At 41.7% G+C, this 20,771-nt stretch overlaps 1 pseudogene; it reads right to left on the bottom strand.

The window, feature by feature from the left end:
* Positions 1-3,776: 3,776 nt before the first annotated feature.
* Positions 3,777-4,322, bottom strand: LOC117079627 (annotated as a pseudogene).
* Positions 4,323-20,771: the final 16,449 nt, after the last annotated feature.

Raw genomic sequence — 20,771 nt, 5'->3', positions numbered from 1 at the left:
CATAAAAGGAGCCAAGATGTGTAACATAATATTTTTTTTTTTCTGTCCTATTCTCAACGTAGGAGTCTGAGCAGCTGCTATCTCAACAAATACCTAACCTAAATAACTATTTTTAAGCATGAAAAAGAGAAGCTTTCAGGAACCTTCATTTACTGACGATCTGTGCTCCAAGCATTTGTACTCAAATAATTTCAATGTGGATAATAATACATAAAAAGTGGTTTAAATTTTTTAAAGTACATTACACTTTTCAGTTATCTAACAACATACCTGGGAATTTAGGTAGCAACATCAGAATGCTCCCTACACAGTAAGCCGAGCTCAATACCTATGCTGATTGAATAATTGCTATACAATCATTTGTAAAAATTGAGACACAGTATATCTATGTGATTCGAGTATGGTTTCTTGTCCCATTAGTGACAGCGGTAAGAATACATGCCGAGCTTTACACTTTTTTTAACATATTGAAATTTTCAAATATATACAAAAGTAGTACATCATCATAAACCCCATCATAGTTTCAACAATTACTAACATTTTATTTTGCCAAACTTATTTCATCTTTCCTCTTTCAACTTTTTGCTTGTTTCAGTATTTTACTTTTTATTTTATTTTTTTCTTTTTTCTTTTTCTTTTTTTCTTTTCTTTTTTTTTTTTCTTTCAGCCTCCCTACTAGCTGGGACCAGAGGCTGGTGCTACCACACCTGGCTAATTTTTTATTTTTTGTAGGAATGGGGTTTTGCCATGTTGCCCAGGCTGGCTTGTTCATTTTTAGAGACAGGGTCTTGCTGTGTTACTCAGGCTAGTCTTCAGTGACATGATCATAGCTCACTGTAACCTCTAACTCCTGGGCTCAAGGGATTCTCCTGTCTCAGCCTCCTGAGTAGCCGGGATTACAGGCACACACCACCATGTCCAGCTAATTTAAAAAAAAAAAAGGCCGGGCGCGGTGGCTCAAGCCTGTAATCCCAGCACTTTGGGAGGCCGAGACGGGCGGATCACGAGGTCAGGAGATCGAGACCATCCTGGCTAACATGGTGAAACCCTGTCTCTACTAAAAATACAAAAAACTAGCCGGGCGACGTGGCGGGCGCCTGTAGTCCCAGCTACTGGGGAGGCTGAGGCAGGAGAATGGCGTGAACCCGGGAGGCGGAGCTTGCAGTGAGCTGAGATCCGGCCACTGCACTCCAGCCTGGGCGGCAGAGCGAAACTCCGTCTCAAAAAAAAAAAAAAAAATTTGTGGAGACAGAGTCTCGCTATATTGCCCCAGCTGGTCTCAAATTCCTGGGCTTAAAGTAATCCTCCCACCTGGCCTCCCAAAGCCCTGGGATTACAGGCATGAGCCACTATGCCCAGCTGCATGTTGCAGTATTTTAAAGCAAATCACAGATGTCTCATTTCATCCATAAATTATTCAGTATACATATATCTCTTAAAGTAGTCCTTGCATTCTATGTGTATTTGTGGTCAATGATCTCCCAACAGTGGCCAAAGGACTCAGACACTCAGCAAAAATTTCTAGTACTTTATTTTATTCTTTTCCTATATATGTCTCTCCTGTGTATCATTCTCCCAAAAAGGGAAAATCCAAATCAGTAGGCCAAGAAATAGAAAAGTTTAAAAAAAAAAAAAAAGAAAGAAAGAAAAAATAGCCAGGCGCAGTAGCTCACGCCTGTAATCCCAGCACTTTGGGAGGCCGAGGCGGGCAGATCACGAGGTTAGGAGATCAAGACCATCTTGGCTAACACGGTGAAACCCCGTCTCTACTAAAAAATACAAAAAGCTAGCCGGGCGAGGTGGCGGGCGCCTGTAGTCCCAGCTACTGGGGAGGCTGAGGCAGGAGAATTGCTTGAACCCAGGAGGCGGAGGTTGCAGTGAGCCAAGATCATGCCACTGTACTCCAGCCTGGTGACAGAGTGAGATCCAGTCTCAAAAAAAAAAAAAGAAAAAAGAAGTGCAAAAGTTTTGATGGTGGAAATATGAAATGTCAGCTTCAAAGTTACTTTAGAACATTTCAGTATTTTTCAGTTCTATGGATAGCACAAGCAAACGTCTCTTAGATCTTTCTCCAACAAGACCAGGTCCCTGGAGAAGTCATGGTCTAGAAACTCCATCCCAGGTACTCCAAAAATCCTGAGGTTGTATAGTCACTCTGTGTATAAATAATATGTTGTAGAAATTGTGGTGTTTAATAAAATATAAATAAAATTCCTGAGTGTCACACCTTGTTAAATATTTATTTGGTATATAATTTAACAAAGGTTTTCTGATATTACTATTTTATGGGTTTATCGAAGTTTGGGTTCTATTCTAATTTTAACATGGAATTTTAATTTCACACTCATTAAAAGGCAATCCTTTCACTACAGAGGCAAATAGCTTCCCTACAGAGTGGCCACAAAGTCTGGAAACATAGGCAACTATGCATAATAAATGGTTTATTGATATTACATTACAGTATATTTTATGTTTGATATGTTGTCCCTCATTAGCAATGCATAGTTCAATGTGCTAGGCAGAATCACAATGAACAGGATACATTAACATGGCATTTCTAGCAATCCCTGCACATGCATCTGTAATGCATCACCTCAGATCAGTAGTTCTCAGATATGACCCCTGGAATCAGCAGGATCAGCAATGCCTGGGAATGTTAAGAAATGCAAATTTTCAGGGCCTCACCCCAGACCTACTGAATCAGAAACTCTGACTAATAATCTGGGTTTTAACAAGCTCTACAAGTGATTCTGATGCAAGCTAAAGTTTGAAAACCACTGAGTCAGATTTTTGTCTCTGGTTTTCATGGTGGGTGGCAAGGAGGAACCTGCCTTTTTAAGGTACCTCATGCTTACCAGACTTCGCACATAAAAATGCAGGAGGACACTCAATTAAACTTATTTTTTTTATTTATATATATATTTTTTTTTTGAAACAGTGTTTTTGCTCTTGTTGCCCAGGCTGGAGTGTAGTGGTGTGATCTCAGCTCACTGCAGCCTCCACCTCCCTGGTTCAAGAAAATCTCCTGCCTCTGTCTCCCAAGTAGCTGGGATTATAAGCGCCCGCCACCATGCCCAGCTAATTTTTGATATTTTTAGTAGAGACAGGGTTTCACCATGTTGGCCAGGCTGGTCTCAAACTCTGGTCTCAGGTGATCCACCCTCCTCAGGCTCCCAAAGTGCTAGGATTACAGGCATGAGCCACTGCACCCAGTCACAATTAAATTTAAGTTTCAGATTAAAAACCAGATACGTTTTTAGTATAATTATGTCCCTTGCAAGTATGTCCATGCGTATACATCCGAAATATGCAAGGGATATATAAGTATTCCTTGCATACTTATACAAAAAGTTATTTGTTGCTTATCCAGTATTCAAATTCAACTTTTCATTCCGTGTCCTAATTTTTTCTGGCTTACCCGATACCCAAGGGTGGTCTGATCTGGCCATAATGCAGCATACTCCACAGGGCTACATCATCCAATCTAATTTTAGGTATGATCATCCTACCAGTTCCTCACCACCCTGGGGGTCATGTGGTGGTGCTCTCCAGGTGACCTTTCCTCCTGTGTTAAGTGCAGGCACTAATTGGTGGTCACTTAACATAGTGAGATAGGGCAGAGAGCCACCTATATTTCTAAACTTAGTGACCACTCTGTAGGTAGAAACATTGGGGGTCAGCTATTGACAAAAGCTACAGAAACATATACTGAATCTCGTCTAGTAAAACCTTTTTTTTTTTTTTTTTTTTACCTTTTGTCTTTATTTGTGGTGAATTTATTCCCATGTCATATGTTTTTGCCTCTTCAGTTTCTACTGGGATATCTTTTTTTTCTGTGCAACCTCCTCTTCTGGTTCCATGTGTTCCTTTTCAGCAAAGATCATCTCGATGTGGCAGGGAGAGCTCACGTATGGGTTGATCTGACCATGAGCTCTGTAAGTCCGATGGCGCATCTTAGGTGCTTTGTTCACCTGGCTGTGCTCAATGACCAGAGAATCTACATCTAAACCCTGAAGTTCAGCATTACTGTCTGCATTTTAAAGCACGTGCAGCAAAAATTCAAGACTCTTTGGGCCACCAGCCGTGTGCCCAGCCACAGTGTTTGGCCTGGGAGCACCTACTAACTGCACAATTGTAACTTTGGAACAGTACACAGTTTCTGTAAAGTGACATCTTTCAGATACTTGGTTGCTTTCCGTATAGGCATAGCCTTCATGGCCTTGGCAGTTTCACAAGTGGTGAACATGAAGATTTGAACCTCTTGATTTTCATGATTTCGTGGAGTTTTCTGGGTCAAGTGAGCGGCAAACCGTTTTCACAGATCACCTCAGGCCACTTAGGGGAAGAGGAAGAGCGATGAGTTCTAGCTAACTTTTAAACATATGCAATGTGCAGACATTTCTCCTCTATTTAAAGAGCTTGACTAATAAGAAATCATTGCCTGTGGATAAAAATGTTGTTATATCCCTTAGCAGAGCTACATGCTGCTAGTGGGGCCTTTCCTGTAAATGGCCCTAATAAAGTCAGAAATTTAAAACCAAACCATTTTGACATCTAAATGTTTGCTGAATTATTCTCACATGGACATTTCTCTTTCATTTTTGAACTATTTGTCATCCTGCTTTATCTGTTTAAATGTACATAAAATAAATGCATAGTTTAAATATATAGTTCAATAAATTTTCACAAACATATACCCCCACTCCCATCAAGAACATTTCCTTCATTCTAGAAAAGATCCTCATGCCTCTTTCCAGTCAATACTCCCTCCAGAGGCAACCACTATTCTGATATTCATCATCACAGAGAGGTTTTGTTCGTTCTAGAACTTCATGTAAATGGAATTGCTTTCATTTTTTACATATTCAAACCATATATTGCTATATGGCAGGAAATTTAAACTATATATTGTTTTCCTCTGAAATCACCTAGAAAGTGCTAAAGAGAGTGATAGTCCTTTCAATCTCAAGGAGAAAGGAGGGTATTTGACTATAATCTGGCCTGAGGGGAGGCATCAAAACCTGAGGAAGTGACTAGAGGAAGGGAAAAAGAGAGCTTTGGGTCAGAGATCCCTGGACTGCCTTCAAAGAGGAGTCCCCAAATCAGGGTGCACTTGAGCCAGGGAACCCAGGAAGGGATGTCTGTGAGGAGCTGCGCCAGATGGGGATACTTCCAGCACTTCAGCAGGGTCTGCAGAGCAACTGCTCAGTTGCCTGGGTAGCAACACCCATCACTAACCCTCTGGCTTTCAGAAACTGGAATCACACCATCTACCATGTCCTCCAAGATACCTGTAATAAGGACAGGTATCTATAGCATCTCAGGACCATTAGCAGGGGGAAGGAGCTTCTGTATCTGTATTTTGGGGGCAGACTGGATCGTAGTAGTACACCTTACAGTAAGGACAGAGGAATGTAGTTACCCTCATTCCAGCTAAGTTAAACATTCATCAAGTTATTTAATATTTTAATGCTTTATAAAGTACCCACTGGAGTAGCATCTAATTATATTTTTAAAAGTCTACTGCCCAGACAGAACATAAAATTTTAAATGCCAGCAGTATGGAATCTGATATTATCCTCTATGGAAAAAGTATTTCTGTGATGTTCCCTTTTGCTCACAGTCCTGGGAGATCCTGTGGATAAAAGAACATATAAATCCAAATAGCCAGATTACTAATATAGTTAATTTATATAACCATATACAAATGGTATCACTTGAGACAAATTTAGAAAAATACATACAAAGAATAAAAAGCCTTTTTTTTTTTTTTTTTTTTTTTGTGACAGAGTCTCACTCTGTCACCCAGCCTGGAGTGCAGTGATGCGATCTTGGCTCACTGCAACCTTTGTCTCCCAAGTTCAAGCAATTCTCCTGCCTCAGCCTCCCACATAGCTGAGATTATAGGTGCGTGCCACCACACCCAGCTAATTTAATAAAAAGCATTTTAAATGTACCCCCAAAATGTTTATGCTCTTCAGAAATCCTTACTCCCCCTGAATTCTCTGAATTCCAAAATCTCTCAACTTACATGTTGCAAACTTATGTGTCAATCCTTCAGTGAGGACTCCGAAGTTGTTCTTGCTCCCCGAAAGTATAGTCCATCCCTCTCAGGACACAAGAGCCCTCACCTTCGTTGTGTTTTAGGAGATACTTGGTAATATTATCACCCATGATACAAAGCCTTCTTGTTTCGCTGCTATGGGACGTAGAGTTCTCTGGGAGTAAGTTCCAACAGTTTGAGGCAAGATGTTTATCAAGAATCAACACCTGCAAAGGGGAGTAGGCCAAAGCAGGACTGGACTGAGGAAGTAATTCAACTGTGTTGCAGACCCAGCAAACTCAGCCAGGAGCTCTGGGTTGACTATTGCCGGTCAGAATGTCCCTCGCAAGGGGAATATTCACAAACTATGCATCCAGCAAAGGACTAATAACCAGAATCCACAAGGAACTCAAAGAAATCAGCAAGAAACAAACAAATAATCCCATCAAAAAGTGGGCAAAGGACATGAATAGGCAATTCTCAAAACAAGATATACAAATGGCCAACAAACATGAAAAAAAGCTCAACATCACTAATTATCGGGGAAATACAAATCAAAACCACAAAGCAATACCACTTTACTCCTGCAAGAATGGTCACAATTAAAAAAAATCAAAAAATACTACATGTTGGCATGGATGTGGTGAAAAGGGAGCACTTTTACACTGCTAGTGGGAATGTAAACAAGTACAACCACTATGGAAAACAGTATGGAGATTCCTTAAAGAACTAAAAATAGATTTACCATTTGATCCAGCAATCCCACTACTGGGTATCTACCCAGAGGAAAAGAAGTCATTATATGAGAAAAACACTTGCACACACACATTTATTGCAGCACATTTGCAATTGCAAAATATGGAACCAGCCTAAATGCCCATCAATCAATGAGTGGATTAAAAAAATGTGGTATGTGTATATATTATATATAATATATACCATGATATATATGTTACATATATAACATATATGCCATGGTATATATATTATATACATTATATACACCATGATGTATATATATTATATATACACACACCATGGCATATATTATATATATATATAAACACCATGGTATATATTATATATATATATAGTGTATATATATCATGGTGTATATATATAATATATACCACGGAATATTACTCAACCATAAAAAGGAACAAAATAACGGCATTCGCAGCAACCTGGATGGAATTGGAGACCATTATTCTAAGTGAAGTAACTCAGGAATGGAAAACCAAATATCTCATATCCTCACTTAACAGTGGAAGCTAAGCTATGAGGTTGCAAAGGCATAAGAATGATACAATGGACTTTTGGGACTTGGGGAAAGGGCTGGGAATGGGGAGAAGGATAAAAGACTATATATTGGGTACAGTGGACACTGCTCAAGTGACAGGTGCATAAAATCTCAGAAATTACCACTAAAGGCCAGTCACGGTGGCTCACACCTGTAATCCCAGCACTTTGGGAGGTTGAGGCAGGCAGATCACCTGAGGTCAGGAGTTCGAGACCAGCCTGGCCAACATGGTGAAACTCCGTCTCTACTAAAAATACAAAAATTAGCCAGTGATGCACACCTGTAATCCTAGCTATTGGGGAGGCTAAGCCAGGAGAATCGTTTGAACCCAGGAGGTGGAGCTTGCAGTGAGCCGAGATCCTGCCATTGCACTCCAGCCTGGGAGACAAGAGCAAAACTCCGTCCCCAAAAAAAAGAAAAAAGAAAAGAAAAGAAATTACCATTAAAGAACTTGTGTATGTAATCAAAAACCACCTGTTCCCCAAAAACTACTGAAAGAAAAAAATGGAAATACAGTATGTTAACCAATTTTTCTTCTTAAATTTTAGTATGTAATATATTAATGCCTAAAATTTTTAAAGAAGAATGTCCCCCACAAGGCCAGACAGCTGGGCCTCTATATCCCAATCTTGCTTGGTCACCAGATGCAGGCTGCTCCAGAAAGGGCGTGACCTTGGTCAAGGCAGCTCTCAGGCGCTGAGGCCGACCTGAACCAGCTAACAGCTGTAGACTGTCTGCCGACCATGCGCTCCACAGCTGGACATCAAGTCTTTCCTTGAAGGTAAAGTATCTACTTCAGCTATTTTCCTCCAACTCTTTCTGCAAGAGCCATATGGTTTTCTCATGATCTCCCAAAGCACCAGGTTCACCCTTATCTGGAAGTGGGTTTGTGTACCTGGAAAATTTTCCCCACCCTCTTCTCCAGGAAAACTGCTTCCCATTCTTCAGGTCTCATTCTTAATTAAGAAGGCCTTCCCTCACCCACTTCTTTGTAACACTCATCTCTCTTGTAATTTGCTTGATGCCTTTATTACCTGCTTCAACACCCTCCATGAGAACAGAAAGGATGCCTAACTTGTTTGCGCTGAATCTTCAGCATTGAACAATGTGCCAAGCACAGAGTAAATATTCAGTGTATATTTGATGAATTGATTAATTAGCTAGATATGCTTAGTATTTTTGTTTGGGTTCCCCAAGAAGCAGATTCCAAAGCAAGGATTCTAGTACAAGCACTTTCTTTGAGAGGTGATCCCAGAAACACCAGCAGATAAACAGGGAAGTGAGGCAGGAAAGGAAGGGCAGCCAATTCACTGCCCAGTGCCACTATGGGCAACTGGAGCTTAATCATGCTGGGGAAATCAGACAACCAGCCTGAACTTGTGTCTTGATGATATCCATCTAAGAAATGAGGAACCACATGTTGTTTGGTTCCATTTTTTGTGTTAGTGCTTTGCAGTACTATAAAGGAACACGTGAGACTGGGTAGTTTATAAAGAAAAGAGGTGTGAGTGGATCACTGTTCTGCAGGGTGTACAGGAAATGTGGTGCTGGCATTTGCTTCTGGTGAGGGCCTCAGAAGTTTTCAATTGTGGAAACTGAAGTTTTCAGTGGTGAAAAGTGAAGGGGGAGCAGGTGCATCACATGGCAACAGCAGGAGCAAGAGAGATAGGTGGGGTGGGGAGTGGGGAAACAGACTGGTTTTGTTTTGTTTTGTTTTATTATTTTTTTGAGACAGGGTCTCACTCTGTCACCCAGGCTGAAGTGCAGTGACATGATCTCAACTTACTGCAACCTCCACCTCTCAGATTCAAGCGATTCTCGTGCCTCAGCCTCCGGAGTAGCTGGGATTACAGGTGCCTGCCTGTAAGCTGGACCACACCTGGCTAATTTTTGTATTTTTAGTAGAAATGCGGTTTCACCATGTTGGCCAGGCTGAACTCCTGACCTCCAGTGATCCACCCACCTCAACCTCCCAAAGTGCTAGGGTACAGGTGTCAGCCACCGCGCCCGGTTGGGAACCAGGCTTTTAAACAACTGGATTTCACATGAACTGAGCAAGAACTTACTTATCATTAATGGGATGGTGCTAAACCATTCATGAGGACTCTGGCCATGGTCTATTCACCTCCTACCAGGTGCCACCTCCAACACTGGGAATCATATTTCAACGTGAGATCTGGAGGGGACAAGCATCCAAACTATATCACATTTCTATGAAGTGTCCAGGATAGGCCAATTCATAGAGACAGAAAGTAGGGAAAAAGGATGGTACTAACAGGTATGGGCTTCTTTGGAGGGATAGAAACATTCTGGAAGTCGATAGTAGTGAAGGTTGTACAACATTGTGAATATACTAAAAACCACTGAACAGTATTCTTTAATATGGTATGTTTTTTTGTTTTTTTTGAGACGGGGTCTCACTCTGTTACCTAGGCTGGAGTGCAGAGGCACAATCTTGGCTCACTGCAACCTCTGCCTCCCAGGTTCAAGTGATTCTCCTGCCCCAGCCTCCTAAGTAGCTGGGACTACAGGCACCCGCCACCACGCCTGGCTAATTTTTTTTTTTTTTTTTTTTTTGTATTTTTAATAGAGACGAGGTTTCACTTTTGTTGGCCAGGCTGATCTCGAACTCCTGACCTCGTGATCCGCCCGCCTCGGCCTCCCAAAGTGCTAGGATTACAGGCGTGAGCCACCACGCCCGGCCTAATATGATGAGTTTTATGTTATGTGAATTATATCTCAGTAAAACAAATGGCAAAAATGAAATGAGGGGGGCTGGGATATTTATACACTACTTCATTCATGATTGTAGGCTACTGGGGGATATAGGTATTAATTCCCATAGCATTTCTAGTCTTTTCTAAGCTCAGATGGAACAGGCTCCAGAGACTACGGTAAACCTTGCAGCAGAAAGATGCAGATACCAGCCATTTGCAGTGTGAAAGCATGATGCACTGAAGTGAGAAGGCTGAGGCGTCCAGATAGGGCAGAGACAGGGATTGCAAGTGAGAGATGGAGATAGTGAACCTGCCTGGCGTATTCAAAGATGAGTCATTCTGTGGAGAAGAAGGATTCCCTCAGAAGCCTACAGTTCCAAGAACTTACTATTCTAAACTTATTCTAAAACAGATGAATACACGGATGACATGTCTAGGGAGCCCAATTATCTCAGCTGTAACCCCAAATCAAGTAATTCTGTAGAAAGAAAAAAAGCACTAATTTCAGTAGGAGGAGGAATTGGGGTAGGCTGGATAATGAAGCCCCACCGCATATGTCTTTCTTCTAATCCTCAGAACCTGTGAATGTTTCCCTCTAAGCAAAAGAGAATTTGCAGTTGTGATTAGGTTAAGGATCTTGAAATTGGGAGGTTATTCTGGATTATCTGGGTAGGCCTGTTGTAATAATATGATCTTTAGAAGAAGAGTGAAGAAAGAGCCAGAGTCAGAGAAAGATGTGATGAAGGAAAGAGACTGGAATGATGTTCTTTGAAGACTGAGAAAGAGAGCTGGGTGCAGTGGCTCACACCTGTAATCTCAACACAGCGTGGCCAACATGGGGAAACCTCCCCCCTCTACTAAAATTACAAAAATTAGCCGGGAGTGGTGGCAGTGCCTGTAATCCCTGCTTCTCAGGAGACTGAGGCAGGAGAATCACTTGAACCCAGGAGGCAGAGGTTGCAGTGAGCTGAGATTGCACCACTGCACTCCAGCCTGGGTGACAGAGCAAGCCTCCATCTCAAAAAAAAGAAGAAAAAAAGATTGACAAAGAGACCACAAGCTAAGGAATACAGGCAGTCACTAACAGCTAAAAAAGGCAAGGACACAGATCCTTCCCCTCAGGGCTTCCAAAAGGAAACAGTCCTGCCAACATTTTGACTTTTCCCAGTGAAAATGACTGCATACTTCTGCCCTCCAAAATGTAGAAGAAATGTGTGTTGTTTTCCGCCAGGCACGATGGCTCATGCCTGTAATCCCAGCACTTTTGGAGACTGAGGTGGGCAGATCACATGAGGTCAGGAGTTTAAGACCAGCCTGGCCAACATGGTGAAACCCTGTCTCTACTAAGACACAAAAATTAGCTGGATGTGGGGGCACACACCTGTAATCCCAGTTACTCAGGAGGATGAGTCAGGAGAATTGCTTGAACCTGGGAGGCAGAGGTTGCAGTGAGCCAAGATGGCGCTACTGCACTCCAGCCTGGGCTACAAGCATGAAACTGTCTCAAAAAAGAAAAAAAAAAAAAAGGCCAGGCACGATGGCTCACGCCTGTAAACCCAGCACTTTGGGAGGCCAAGGCAGGCAGATCACAAGGTCAAGAGATGGAGACCATCCTGGCCAACATGGTGAAACCCCGTCTCTATTAAAAGTACAAAAATTAGCTGGGCATGGTGGCATGCGCCTGTAATCCCAGCTACTCAGGAGGCTGAGACAGGAGAATTGCTTGAACCAGGGAGGCAGAAGTTGCAGTCAGCCAAGATCGCACCACTGCACTGCAGGCGACAGAGCAAGACTCCTTCTCAAAAAAAAAAAAAAAAAGATTGTGTTGTTTTAAACCACTAAATGGGCTTTAAAAATCATCACTTCTGTCCCAGAATACATTGCAAAATTTGGAAGTGTCTTGAAATCATAAAGAAAATAAATATTTTGTATTTTGACTTTGTTATGTTCAATGTAGTCCATTTCTATCTTTTAATCTCTTAAAATATCATACTCATACTTGTCTTCATATCCTTTTTAGAATAAATACTATTTGGAATAGAGTGTGTGTGTGTGTTTATTTTAATAAATTGAATGTTACAATTTACCTCTTAGACTTGAATTTATAAATTATGTTATGCCAAGTAAAAATTCTTACTAGAATATTGGCATATGGAAAAAAAAGTAGATAAATTCTCAGAAAATAACATGTTTACAACTCTAAAAATACTGAGAAATTCAGTAAGTTAAATAGAAATATTTCTACTCTGTATCAGTTCATATCAGCATATTCAACGTGAGTTGAAGGGAGAGGGCTGCCAGGCATGAAGGTAAGTGTGTGAGGTCCTTGAAGGTGAAAATGAGACATAGGGTAGGATAAGGTAGTGAAGTCTTAGAAAAATAGGAAAAAAATGCAAAGGGTTTAAAAAACACTTAAAAAGCAAGGTGTTCCAAGGACACTTGGTAAAAGGCCCATAGAGCTTATCTCTGATTAGCTATTATCCAGTCTCTTCTCTACACTATATCACCAGATAATAGCAAATAAAATTCAGGCTGGGCATGGTGGCTCACACCTATAATCCCAGCACTTTGGGAGGCCGAGGCAGGCAGATCATTTGAGGCCAGAAGTTCAAGAGCAGCCTGGTCAACACGGTGAAACCCCCCTCTCTACTAAAAACACAAAAATTAGCCAGGTTTGGTGGTGGGCACCTGTAATCCAGTTACTCATGAGGCTGAGGCAGGAGAATCCCTTGAACCCAGGAGGCAGAGGTTGCAGTGAGCCAAGATCACACCACTGGCTCTCCAGCCTGGGCAACAAGAACAAAACTCCATCTCAAAAAATAATAATAATAATAAAATAAAATTCAATCATGGCATTCCTCTGCTTAAAATGTTCTGAAATTTGTTGGGTCGAAATAAAACAAAAAGCCATACACCATAATCTCAATGGCATGCAAAGCCCTTGATGAATGGTTGCTAGCCTACTTGTCTAACCTTAAGATTATCATCCCAATCATGCCAGATAGTCCGTTGTTCCCTGAAACAGCTCAGTGTCCCTCATGCCTCAGGGCCTTTGCAAATCCTGTTTCCTCTGACTGCAATGAGTCCTCTTTGCTCTCATCAAGTGTCTATTCATCCCAGCCTATGTGTCTTCTCAGTGACGTGTTTGCTGGAAGAAGCAATTCCTTGTGAGCTTTAAGCATCCATCCCTGCACGTTCTTGCCAGGTATACCAAGAACACAAGGCCCTGACTGCTCTTCACCAGGGCTGTTGTTCAGCTCTGTGGCACTAGGGGGATGGGGGTGGGAAATGGGGACCCGGCTCCAATGTCATGCTCATGCTGCTCACAGTACTATCATTCACAGTCATTTGTCCCTGACCTAGAGTTCTTATGTCTTCTGCCAGCATCCATTAAACATTACCAAGTGTATTAGTCTGTTCTCACACTGCTACAAAGAAATACCTAAGTCGGGCCCGGTGGCTCATGCCTGTAATGCACTTTGGGAGGCTGAGGCGGGTATATCACCTGAGGTCAGGAATTCGAGGCCAGCCTGGCCAACATAGCAAAACCTCATCTCTACTAAAACTACAAAATTTAGCCAGGTGTGGTGGCACATGCCTGTAGTCCCAGTTACTGGGGAGGGTGAGGCAGGAAAATCACTTCAACCCAGGAAGCAGAGGTTGCAGTGAGCCGACACCACACCGCCGCACTCCAGCCTGGGTGACAGAGTGAGACTCTGTCTCAAAAAATAAAAGAAAATAACAAAGACCAGCTAATTTATAAAGGAAAGAGGTTTAATTGATTCACAGTTCTGCATGACTGGGGTGACCTCAGGAAACTTACAATCATGACGGAAGGGGAAGAGGTACATCTTACATGAACACAGGCAAGAGAGAGTGGTACACAAAGGGGAAGAGCCCCTTATAAAACCATCAGATCTTGTGAGAACTCACTCATTATCACGAGGACAGCAAGGGTGAGACCACCTCAATGATCCAATCACCTCCCACCAGTTCTCTCCCTAGACATGTGGGGATTATGGGGATTACAATTTAAGATGAGATTTGGGTAGGGACACAAAGCCTAACCATATCCCCAGTATAGCTGGTTAGCTCGCAAGTAGGGTAAAATCCCAGATTCTTCACAGTCCTTAACAGTTCTCTAACTCTCCACACAGGGTTTGTGGCCTTTTCTATCTGTGATCCCACAATATTTGCTCAAATAAAGTAAGTTATGTTATTATAATAGGGCATAGGATATGGCCCACAAGAGATATATGGAAAAATGTTTGTCAAAGAAACAAAATAAAATATTTCCAGTTCAGTAAAGGTCTCTGCTCTGTTAGTGGTGTCATTTGTCCCTAATTAAAACTCAACCCATTTAAATGGAACAGACAAGATGAGAATACCCTTTTGTTGTCAGAAGAGATCCTAAAATGACTAATGCTCTGAAGACCTTGGAGAATCTAAAACTGGCAGTATTAGGCTCTTACAGTCTCTCTTCATGTCAATTAAATTTGGCTGGCATGATCCTCTTAATAATGCCTAGACTTTTGAAAAAAACCCATTTTTAAAGCATTCTTTCTGTAGTCCAGAGAACCGTATGTTTCCTGTCCTTAAGAGTTGAAGGTTATATCTACATTCTAAGATTTTTTAATAAGGTTTTCTTTTCTGAATGTTGTAAACTGAGAGAGAAAAACTCATTAATTATTGAATTCTTTTCCCAATGATTTTATCATATTTTTGCAGCCAGGAGGCATGGCAGTATATTAATAAGCTGAAAAAAAAAAAGGATAAATAGAATCTCACTTGGTTATGAGATTGTGAAGAGAAATTGGGAAAATGCAAAACAGCAAACAGAAGCAGCTGTTAGAAAGTCCCAGAAATGAGGATAGTATAAAATAACAAACATCTCTCTAGCTGAGGGCAACAGTTTGGCTTACAAGATGGAAGCCAGAGTTACCCCACTAATGAGCTATACAAAAAAACTCATACTTCCTCTTGTCCAAGTGGTAGGGATAGAAGGAATAACATTTCAATTCAAAATTAGTAAAAACAGCTGTATTTAAATGAAGAACTGAACTCAAAAGCTCTAATAATTGAAATCAGATTTATATTGATGAAATGTGCATTTTGTGTTTCAGGTATCTATGGGAGGGACTGAATTACTACTGAAAATGAACCCTGGCTAAATGGAGGAGGCTGATCCAGCCTCTCCATCCCTGCTGGCACAGTTACCTGCAAGGACACACCAAGGTTAAGGTAACTGAGGTTTATGCTCCAAGCAGTGCCATGGACCTCACATCCTGGCTCCAGGGCTTGATCTGTGCAGAAAGTTAAAAAGCCAGTTAGATGTTTTGCCAAAACCTTCCAATATTTGGAATGACTTAAGAGAACACTGCACATGTCATTCAATCTTAATCTACTTTCCTTAATTTTATCCTACATTTGAAGGTGTGAAACTGACCCTATGGAAACATCATTAATCAAAGCAACATGAGTAAAGGAGAGATGAGTCTCCTAACATTCAGAGAAAAGGATTATACGTAGCCTCATAATTTTGTCAGCTGTGCTGAACTGCCCTTATTGTGGCTCAAGTCAGAATGCTCAGGCTGTATCTTGGGGCTGTAAAAGGAGGTTAGATAATTCCCACTAGCTTTACCCAGGCATTCGATACTTCTATGAATACAACTGGCACAGAAGAGGGGGAAAAGCAGAAATGATCAAGACCCAGTCCTTACTTCAGCCATTGCCAATGTGCACCAATGGCCCCCACCTGCCTTTTCACTGCAAAGCCAGAAAACCACAGTGCCTTCTACTTTAAAGTTCCATGTGCCAGCTATTTCTCTCTTCACCAACACCTTCATTACCGATCAGGGGCTGGGAAAAGTGAAACCTTGTTGCACCATTATTCTTTGATAATTAAATAGTTCATTTGGAGAACTCCTCTGGGTTCAGTAGTGGATGAAGTGGGGGGAAATGCCGTGGAAAACAAAACAGCTTGGAAAACAAAACAGCTTGTTGCTAGTCTCAACACCCCTTCTCCACCCTTTTGCCTTGCCTCTCCTGTGAGGGAGAGGCCTTTATCTCAAACTCCAAATTCCTCTCACCCTGTAGATTCCCACTGGCAGCTCCTGCAGGGAATGCAGCTAAGGTTCAAGACTGCCAAGGATGTGGATTTTTTGTTGTTGCTTTTGTTTTTAGAGACAGGGTCTCACTCTGTCACCCAGACTGCAGTGCAGTGGTGCAATCATAGTTCACTGAAGCGTTGACTTCCTGGGCTCAGGTCATCCTCCCACCTCAGCCTTCCTAGTAGCTAGGACAACAGGCGTATGCCTCCATGCCCAGCTATTTTTTTTTCCTTTTTCTTATCTTTTTTTTTTTTAGAGGCAAGATCTTGCTATGTTGCCCAGGCTAGTCTCAAACTCCTGACCTCAAGCAATCCTCCTGCCTCAGGCTCCCAAAGTGCTGGGATTACAGGCATGAGGCACCACACCTGGCCCAAGGATGTGTGTTTCGATATGTTCTGTGTTGCAAACTGATCTAGTAATATGAATGCCAATGAAACCATCTCCTGTACCATTTTGGGTACCTGCGTAATAAGATGAGCACCACTGACAAAGACATCATCGGGGCACCCCAGGGAAATCTGGAGCTCTTGGTTCTGGTTTGCAAATCATAAGAAAAGGCTTTTTGACCCAATCACTCAAATTTGTGCTTGGGTTCACTAAACTGTGGGTTTGGGTTACTCGGGTGGTTTTGTTTCCGTTTTTTCAAACTGGGGAAATAACTAACTAGTAAAAGTTGTTTTTCACTTCCTCATTTGTAGTAAGAGAACAACAGAGCTCAAAATTAGAGTCGCCTAGTTACAACTCTGCTTAAAGATTGCCTACAACCTACTAGAGGCTGGTCCTTTTGTGCGTTTTGTACTGCAGGAATCTGCATATGCCCCAGCCCCAAGGTGGAAAGGTGGAGACCACGGAAACAGCCTACAGACATATTTCCCCAGAGAAATGAGCTTACCGGAATCCCTAGACTGGCAAGTAGTTTACAGCCAGTAAGCTATCAGCAATATCTCAGTTCCCAGAGGTGTAGCCCCCAGAATACTCCTTCTTCTTAAGGCCTATATCTGTTGGGAATGTTCTTATATTAATGGATTCCACAAAAATGGTAAGTAAATCAGCTTTTCAAAAACAAAATTGCATTTAAAGGCAATTATAGGCTGGGTGTGGCTCACACCAGTAATCCCAGCACTTTGGAAGGCCGAGGTGGGTGGATCACCTGAGGTCAGGAGTTCAAGACCAACCTGACCAACATGGTGAAACTCCATCTCTACTAAAATTACAAAAAATTAGCCAGACATGGTGGCACATGCCTGTAATCCCAGCTACTTGGGAGGTTGAAGCATGAGTATCACTTGAACTCGGGAGGTGAGCCAAGATTGTGCCACTGTACTCCAGCCTGGGCAAGAAGAGTGAAACTCCATCTCAAAAAATAAATTAATTAATTAAAGGCAATTATATATGGGACACTATAAACAAAAAGTCAAAACACACCGAACTGCTATATGGGCAATATCCACTTTCCCCAGGATTTTGTTAGAACCATAAGAATATTCTAAAAGACGTCACTAATCTTGGCTAATTTAAAACTCAATTACCCTGAGCCACATTTCTCATATAATCCAAAATAGCTGTTATTCCTGATTATCCTATTCCTTGTAATGGCACCAGTATTCTTCCATTCAACCAGGCATAAAATGTCAGATCCATCTTTTACCCCTTTTCATGACACCCCTTCCCCATATGCTCAATTGCCAAATCCCATACTTCCTTAATAAAGTGGCCCCTAATCTCCCTTTCTACTGAAACCCTAGTTCTGGTCCTCGTTCTGGCTTTAAGTGGCCACATCAGCTCCCAGCCTCTCCATTCTTCAACCCATTTTGCACATGGCATTTTGATTAATATACTCATATCATCGCTTTGGTTTTAGGATCCAGCCATTTAAACATCTTTCAGGACTCTATTGCCTACAGCAATGGTTTTCATCTGGTAAGACACAGCACTTTGTGTCTTACCTTGTGTTATACCTTGCATGCTTTGCAAACATCCTACCACCTTTTGATCAATAGGTAGCACGCATTCAATTTTCTTTTTTTTTTTTTTTTTTGAAATGGAGTGTTGCTCTTATTTCCCAGGCGGGATTGCAATGGCACAGTCTCCGCTCCCTGCAACCTCCACCTCCAGGGTTCAAGCGATTCCCCTGCCTCAGCCTCCCGAGTAGCTGGGATTACAGGGGCCCACCACCACGTCCAACTAATTTTGTATTTTTACTAGAGACAAGGTTTTGCCATGTTGGCCAGGCTGGTCTCGAACTCCTGACCTCAGTTGATCCATTTGCCTCCAAAGTACGGGGATTACAGGCATGAGCCACCGCGCCCGGCCAGCATTCAAACTTTTAAGAGCAATTTCTGTCAAACAATGCTGATCTGAGAAACTTGTGGAGTATTAAACAGAGTACAACTTGCTATAAGTAAGAGGAAGGAGGCTTAGAGTAACATCAAGTCTATGCCAAGGGAATGATCTGGTGCTTACTGGAACTTGTGAGAACATCGCCTCTGAGTATTCAAAAGTGCACACTGCCTGGGAATAAACAGCTCTGCTCCAAAAGAAACATAGTGCTGAAGGCCAACCAAGTGAATAGTGTAGTAACTATGGATGCTTTTATAGACACTGTGAGACCATAACTACACTATACTATGGTTTGTGCTGTAATTGCTGCTGGCTTGTTTAGTGTATCCAGATTTTTTTTTTTTTAAGAGAGGGTCTTGCTCTGTCACCCAGGCTGGGGTGCAGTGGCACAATAATAGCTCACTGCAGCCTTTAACTCCTGGGCTCAAGCAATCCTCCTGCCTCAGCCTCCCTAGTAGCTGGGACTACAGGCACATGCCACCAAGCCTGGCTAAAGTTTCTGGACTTTTAATCCTTTCCACTAGCCTACCAAAAATTCTAGCATTTAAAATACTGAAAATCACAAGCTGAAAAGACTTAAGTCCAACGTTCCTTAGCACAATGCATGAGGCCCTTCTCATTTTGACCCTGACCTCTCTTTACAGCCTTAATTCCCAATACTTCCCCCTTGAGTCACATTGGATCACAGTTTGTTCTTTGATTAAGCCAGCTCTTCCATGTCTCTGGGACTTTGTATGCAGAAGAAACATTATGTCCTTGTTTTTTCTGCACTCATTTATCAAGACCCAATTGCAATAGCATTTCCTCTCTGATGTCTTTTCTAACTCCTCCAGCGAGAGGTAATTGCTCCCACAGTCCTTTGTACGTATCTTCATTAGAGCACAGACCCTCCGGTTTTGTAATTATTATTCTACACTTATCTCTAAGACATTCGGAATAGTACATCTGAGTTGCCAAGGACAGAGACTTCATTTTATTAATCTGTGAATTCTCAACTCCTGGGCTATTATAAGCCCTCAATAAATGTTGGTAGAATTGTTCGGGTTTTTTCCTAAGGTTCAGGCCACTATGACCTATCGCTAATTAATCCTTCAAAAATTATCTCCCACAACTCTGCTTTATGTTCCTTATACTCAAACCAAGTTAGAATATTTGCTGTTGCTATGCTCATATGATTCAAAGGATTCTTTTATCTGGAACATTTACCCTGTCTCCATGATAGCCACCTGCAATAAACCTACCCATTCCTGATGACCCAGTTCAAATTCATGTTCTTCCAAAAAGTCATCCCTCATACCCAGGCTAAGCATTTTCTCTAAACTCTTTCATATTTTAGTTATATAGCTCTCAGGACACTGGGCACAAACTGCTCTGGATTGTAGTCACTTTAGCATATTTTACTTCCCTTACAAGGTTATTATCTCCTTGAGGCAGGAATGATGCCTTCATAATCTGTTTCCTCATTGGTACCTACACAATATGTTGCACATGAAGCTTTTCCAAATGCGTGAAAGAATAAAATGATATACATATGTCTAGTATATCATTTATTCACAGTAGTCTGTTTACACATGCTATCATACAATTAAATTAAAGAATGGCTTAATTAATAGGGTAGTTTCAGCACTTCCTTGGTACATTATGCAACTGTTATTCTGTGTTGCAGATTCTTGTATCACACTCTCAATACTATTGCAGGCCTATTTGCTTAATGAGATAAATTTTTTTAAATGTATATGTGTGTGTGTGTGTGTGTGTGTGTGTGTATTTTTTTTTTTTTTTTTTGAGACAGAGTCTCGCTCTGTCACCCAGGCTAGAGTGCAGTGGTGCTATCTCTGCTCACTGCAACCTTTGCCTCCTGGGTTCAAGTGATTCTCCTGCCTCAGCCTCCTAAGTAGCTGGGATTACAGGCACGTGCCACCACACCCGGCTAATTTTTTGTATTTTTGGTAGAGATGGAGTTTCACCATGTTAGCCAGGATGGTCTGGATCTCCTGACCTCGTGATCCACCCACCTCGGCCCCCCAGAGTGCTGGGATTACAGGCACCCGGCCAAGGTGAATTTTTAAAACCTTATACAGATGTTCCCCTCTTACGTTGGAATGTGAAAATTGTGATTTATAAAATAGAGTAATAATAAGTCTCAATATAAGTTAATTCCTTTTTTTCTCTTCTGGGCAAAGTTAGTTTCTCCACTTTGCTTCAGTTCACATGTCCATTATGGCAATTATTTCTATTGCTTTGTAATGATATGTTTTCAC

Source organism: Trachypithecus francoisi, unplaced genomic scaffold (assembly GCF_009764315.1).
Source record: "Trachypithecus francoisi isolate TF-2019V2 unplaced genomic scaffold, Tfra_2.0 Lachesis_group7, whole genome shotgun sequence".
Lineage (NCBI taxonomy): Eukaryota > Metazoa > Chordata > Mammalia > Primates > Cercopithecidae > Trachypithecus > Trachypithecus francoisi.
The sequence above is the reverse complement of the archived record's forward strand: the minus strand, read 5'-3'. Positions and strand labels throughout refer to the sequence as shown.